Here is a 6000-nt window from a genome sequence, read left to right on the forward strand (position 1 = left end):
GAATCCTTGCAGCCACGTTGAGCATGGCGGTCGAGGACTCAAACTGTACCGTTCAAGTCCTTGTCTCAGAGGCACTGGGTTGATTGGTATGGAGCCAGGCACCTCCTGATCTGAATCTTGAACTGGCTCCAAATTCTGCATGTCCACACCCCTTGTAGTAGATGATTGAGAATTAGTAGCAGTCACCACCGGCCATGTGCACTGGCTCAAAATTCAGCATGTCCACACCCCATGTAGTAGATGATTGAGAATTAGTAGCAGTCACCACCGGATTCACTGTCAGGATGATCCATCCTCTCTCCTTCATCAGCTTCAGATCCCACTGTTTCCCTGAGCAGGAAGGTCTGGAATTGAAAATACAGAGGACATTAAATAACATTCACTCAGTACATGGCACTCATTTTGGTTTATAAGCTGGAAATTGAGCCATCAGTCTGGTGTCAAGAGTGTCAGGATGGCCGGGTGGTCTAAGGTGCTGCATTCAGGTCACAGTCTCCCTTGGAGACGTGGGTTCAAACCCCTCTTCTCACAAGTGTCTTTTGCGAGGTGGATACATTTTTGGACTTTTTTTTTTCCAAGCACCCTTATCAAAAACAATGTCAACAGTTTCTGTAAATTATCGATAAGATCTATTGTCCGTTGCTTGCACTAATTGCCTGAAGTTTGCTAAATCGCAGTAAATCGGTAAAGCAGGAAATCACAGCATCTTCAACAAATCGTGATAGAGGGGCCGAGATAAAGGTTTCGACCCTACATATCAAAAGCACAGCTGTCAATAGTTCAGCAGGTTCACAGTGCAGAAGGTTCAGTGGCACCAGGGTCCCCTGCGTCCCAATCACAGCTGGTTTTTAACTTCTGTATTCAGGGCATGGGAGGGGTGTGTTGCATTGTGCACACAAAGTGCCTGTTTCGCAAATAAGTTTGAATAAATACACAGAGAATAATATAGAGTCATTGGCCACGAGGAACACCTTCCCTGACCTTTTATTCTCTCCGGTTCCACGTCACCGCGCCTACCATCCAACTCCAAAACTCGGGGGAGACTAACACTCCCTACCTCCCTTGGTGTGCATCATAGGCGTGCCCATGACGAACACAACATTTCTCCTTAACCAATACAAAACAAACATAGCTGCTCAAAAAAAAGATACTATACTAATCCAGTATACAAGAATAGTACACAACAAGAAATGCCACATTCAGTCAATCCACCCCGAATCCTTGCAGCCGCGTTGAGCATGGCGGTCGAGGACTCAAACTGTACCGTTCAAGTCCTTGTCTCAGAGGCACTGAGTTGATTGGTATGGAGCCAGGCACCTCCTGATCTGAATCTTGAACTGGCTCCAAATTCTGCATGTCAACACCCCTTGTAGTAGATGATTGAGAATTAGTAGCAGTCACCACCGGCCATGTGCACTGGCTCAAACTTCTGCATGTCCACACCCCAAGTAGTCGATGATTGCGAATTAGTAGCAGTCACCACCGGATTCACTGTCAGGATGATCCATCCTCTCTCCTTCATCAGCTTCAGATCCCACTGTTTCCCTGAGCAGGAAGGTCTGGAATTGAAAATACAGAGGACATTAAACAAAATTCACTCAGTACATGGCACTCATTTTGGTTTATAAGCTGGAAATTGAGCCATCAGTGCAGTGTTAAGAGTGTCAGGATGGCCGAGTGGTCTAAGGCGCTGCGTTCAGATCGCAGTCTCCTTTGGAGGCATGGGTTCGAATCCCGCTTCTGACTAGTGTCTTTTGCGAGGTGGATACATTTTTGGACTTTTTTTTTCCAAGCACCCGTATCAAAAACAATGTCAACAGTTTCTGTAAATTATCGATAAGATCTATTGTCCGTTGCTTGCACTAATTTCCTGAAGTTGGCTAAATCGCAGTAAATCGGTAAAGCGGGAAATCACAGAATCTTCAACAAATCGTGATAGAGGGGCAGAGATAAAGGTTTCGACCCTACATATCAAGAGCGCAGCTGTCAATAGTTCAGCAGGTTCACAGTGCAGAAGGTTCAGTGGCACCAGGGTCCCCTGCGTCCCAATCACAGCTGGTTTTTAACTTCTGTATTCAGGGCATGGGAGGGGTGTGTTGCATCGTGCACACACGGTGCCTCTTTCGCAGATAAGTTTTAATAAATACACAGAGAATAATATACAGTCTTTGGCCACGAGGAACACCTTCCCTGACCTTTTATTCTCTCCGGTTCCACGTCACCGCGCCTACCATCCAACTCCAAAAGTTGGGGGAGACTAACACTCCCTACCTCCCTTGGTGTGCATCATAGGCGTGCCCATGACGAACACAACATTTCTCCTTAACCAATACAAAACAAACATAGCTGCTCAAAAAAAAGATACTATACTAATCCAGTATACAAGAATAGTACACAAAAAGAAATGCCACATTCAGTCAATCCACCCCGAATCCTTGCAGCCGCGTTGAGCATGGCGGTCGAGGACTCAAACTGTACCGTTCAAGTCCTTGTCTCAGAGGCACTGAGTTGATTGGTATGGAGCCAGGCACCTCCTGATCTGAATCTTGAACTGGCTCCAAATTCTGCATGTCCACACCCCTTGTAGTAGATGATTGAGAATTAGTAGCAGTCACCACCGGCCATGTGCACTGGCTCAAACTTCTGCATGTACACACCCCAAGTAGTCGATGATTGCGAATTAGAAGCAGTCACCACCGGATTCACTGTCAGGATGATCCATCCTCTCTCCTTCATCAGCTTCAGATCCCACTGTTTCCCTGAGCAGGAAGGTCTGGAATTGAAAATACAGAGGACATTAAACAAAATTCACTCAGTACATGGCACTCATTTTGGTTTATAAGCTGGAAATTGAGCCATCAGCGCAGTGTTAAGAGTGTCAGGATGGCGAGTGGTCTAAGGCGCTGCGTTCAGGTCACAGTCTCCTTTGGAGGCGTGGGTTCGAATCCCACTTCTGACAAGTGTCTTTTGCGAGGTGGATACATTTTTGGACTTTTTTTTTCCAAGCACCCGTATCAAAAACAATGTCAACAGTTTCTGTAAATTATCGATAAGATCTATTGTCCGTTGCTTGCACTAATTTTCTGAAGTTGGCTAAATCGCAGTAAATTGGTAAAGCGGGAAATCACAGCATCTTCAACAAATCGTGATAGAGGGGCAGAGATAAAGGTTTCGACCGTACATATCAAGAGCGCAGCTGTCAATAGTTCAGCAGGTTCACAGTGCAGAAGGTTCAGTGGCACCAGGGTCCCCTGCGTCCCAATCACAGCTGGTTTTTAACTTCTGTATTCAGGGCATGGGAGGGGTGTGTTGCATCGTGCACACACGGTGCCTGTTTCGCAGATAAGTTTTAATAAATACACAGAGAATAATATAGAGTCATTGGCCACGAGGAACACCTTCCCTGCCCTTTTATTCTCTCCGGTTCCACGTCACCGCGCCTACCATCCAACTCCAAAACTCGGGGGAGACTAACACTCCCTACCTCCCTTGGTGTGCATCATAGGCGTGCCCATAACGAACACAACATTTCTCCTTAACCAATACAAAACAAACATAGCTGCTCAAAAAAAAGATACTATACTAATCCAGTATACAAGAATGGTACACAACATGAAATGCCACATTCAGTCAATCCACCCCGAATCCTTGCAGCCGCTTTGAGCATGGCGGTCGAGGACTCAAACTGTACCGTTCAAGTCCTTGTCTCAGAGGCACTGAGTTGATTGGTATGGAGTCAGGCACCTCCTGATCTGAATCTTGAACTGGCTCCAAATTCTGCATGTCCACACCCCCTGTAGTAGATGATTGAGAATTAATAGCAGTCACCACCGGCCATGTGCACTGGCTCAAAATTCAGCATGTCCACACCCCATGTAGTAGATGATTGACAATTAGTAGCAGTCACCACCGGATCCACTGTCAGGATGATCCATCCTCTCTCCTTCATCAGCTTCAGATCCCACTGTGTCCCTGAGCAGGAAGTTCTGGAATTGAAAATACAGAGGACATTAAACAACATTTAATCAGTACATGGCACTCATTTTGGTTTATAAGCTGGAAATTGAGCCATCAGTGCAGTGTCAAGAGTGTCAGGATGGCCGAGTGGTCTAAGGTGCTGAGTTCAGGTCGCAGTCTCCTTTGGAGGCGTGGGTTTGAATCCCACTTCTGATAAGTGTCTTTTGCGAGGTGGATACAGTTTTGGAATTTTTTTTCCAAGCACCCGTATCAAAAACAATGTCAACAGTTTCTGTAAATTATCGATAAGATCTATTGTCCGTTGCTTGCACTAATTGCCTGAAGTTGGCTAAATCGCAGTAAACGGTAAAGCAGGAAATCACAGCATCTTCAACAAATCGTGATAGAGGGGCCAAATTAAAGGTTTCGACCCTACATATCAAAAGCACAGCTGTCAATAGTTCAGCAGGTTCACAGTGCAGAAGGTTCAGTGGCACCAGGGTCCCCTGCATCCCAATCACAGCTGGTTTTTAACTTCTGTATTCAGGGCATGGGAGGGGTGTGTTGCATCGTGCACACAGTGCCTGTTTCGCAGATAAGTTTTAATAAATACACAGAGAATAATATAGAGTCATTGGCCATGAGGAACACCTTCCCTGACCTTTTATTCTCTCCGGTTCAACGTCACCGCGCCTACCATCCAACTCCAAAACTCGGGGGAGACTAACACTCCCTACCTCCCTTGGTGTGCATCATAGGCGTGCCCATAACGAACACAACATTTCTCCTTAACCAATACAAAACAAACATAGCTGCTCAAAAAAAAGATACTATACTAATCCAGTATACAAGAATGGTACACAACAAGAAATGCCACATTCAGTCAATCCACCCCGAATCCTTGCAGCCGCGTTGAGCATGGCGGTCGAGGACTCAAACTGTACCGTTCAAGTCCTTGTCTCAGAGGCACTGAGTTGATTGGTATGGAGCCAGGCACCTCCTGATCTGAATCTTGAACTGGCTCCAAATTCTGCATGTCCACACCCCCTGTAGTAGATGATTGAGAATTAGTAGCAGTCACCACCCGCCATGTGCACTGGCTCAAAATTCAGCATGTCCACACCCCATGTAGTAGATGATTGAGAATTAGTAGCAGTCACCACCGGATCCACTGTCAGGATGATCCATCCTCTAACCTTCATCAGCTTCAGATCCCACTGTTTCCCTGAGCAGGAAGGTCTGGAATTGAAAATACAGAGGACATTAAACAACATTCACTCAGTACATGGCACTCATTTTGGTTTATAAGCTGGAAATTGAGCCATCAGTGCAGTGTCAAGAGTGTCAGGATGGCCGAGTGGTCTAAGGAGCTGCGTTCAGGTCGCAGTCTCCTTTGGAGGCGTGGGTTCGAATCCCACTTCTGACAAGTGTCTTTTGCGAGGTGGATACATTTTTGGACTTTTTTTTTCCAAACACCCGTATCAAAAACAATGTCAACAGTTTCTGTAAATTATCGATAAGATCTATTGTCCGTTGCTTGCACTAATTTCCTGAAGTTGGCTAAATCGCAGTAAATCGGTAAAGCGGGAAATCACAGCATCTTCAACAAATCGTGATAGAGGGGCAGAGATAAAGGTTTCGACCCTACATATCAAGAGCGCAGCTGTCAATAGTTCAGCAGGTTCACAGTGCAGAAGGTTCAGTGGCACCAGGGTCCCCTGCGTCCCAATCACAGCTGGTTTTTAACTTCTGTATTCAGGGCATGGGAGGGGTGTGTTGCATCGTGCACACACGGTGCCTGTTTCGCAGATAAGTTTTAATAAATACACAGAGAATAATATAGAGTCATTGGCCACGAGGAACACCTTCCCTGACCTTTTATTCTCTCCGGTTCCACGTCACCGCGCCTACCATCCAACTCCAAAACTCAGGGGAGACTAACACTCCCTACCTCCCTTGGTGTGCATCATAGGCGTGCCCATGACGAACACAACATTTCTCCTTAACCAATACAAAACAAACATAGCTGCTCAAAAAAAAGAT

General features: G+C 46.0%; 2 non-coding genes across 2 annotated transcripts; both read left to right on the forward strand.

Moving 5' to 3' along the window:
• Positions 1-1663: 1663 nt before the first annotated feature.
• Positions 1664-1746, forward strand: TRNAL-CAG (transfer RNA leucine (anticodon CAG)). Its single transcript has one exon. It is a non-coding gene; the product is annotated as a tRNA-Leu (tRNA).
• A 3554-nt stretch (positions 1747-5300) lies between these two features.
• Positions 5301-5383, forward strand: TRNAL-CAG (transfer RNA leucine (anticodon CAG)). Its single transcript has one exon. It is a non-coding gene; the product is annotated as a tRNA-Leu (tRNA).
• Positions 5384-6000: the final 617 nt, after the last annotated feature.

The sequence above is a fragment of the Pleurodeles waltl genome, unplaced genomic scaffold (assembly GCF_031143425.1).
Source record: "Pleurodeles waltl isolate 20211129_DDA unplaced genomic scaffold, aPleWal1.hap1.20221129 scaffold_39, whole genome shotgun sequence".
NCBI classification, from domain to species: domain Eukaryota; kingdom Metazoa; phylum Chordata; class Amphibia; order Caudata; family Salamandridae; genus Pleurodeles; species Pleurodeles waltl.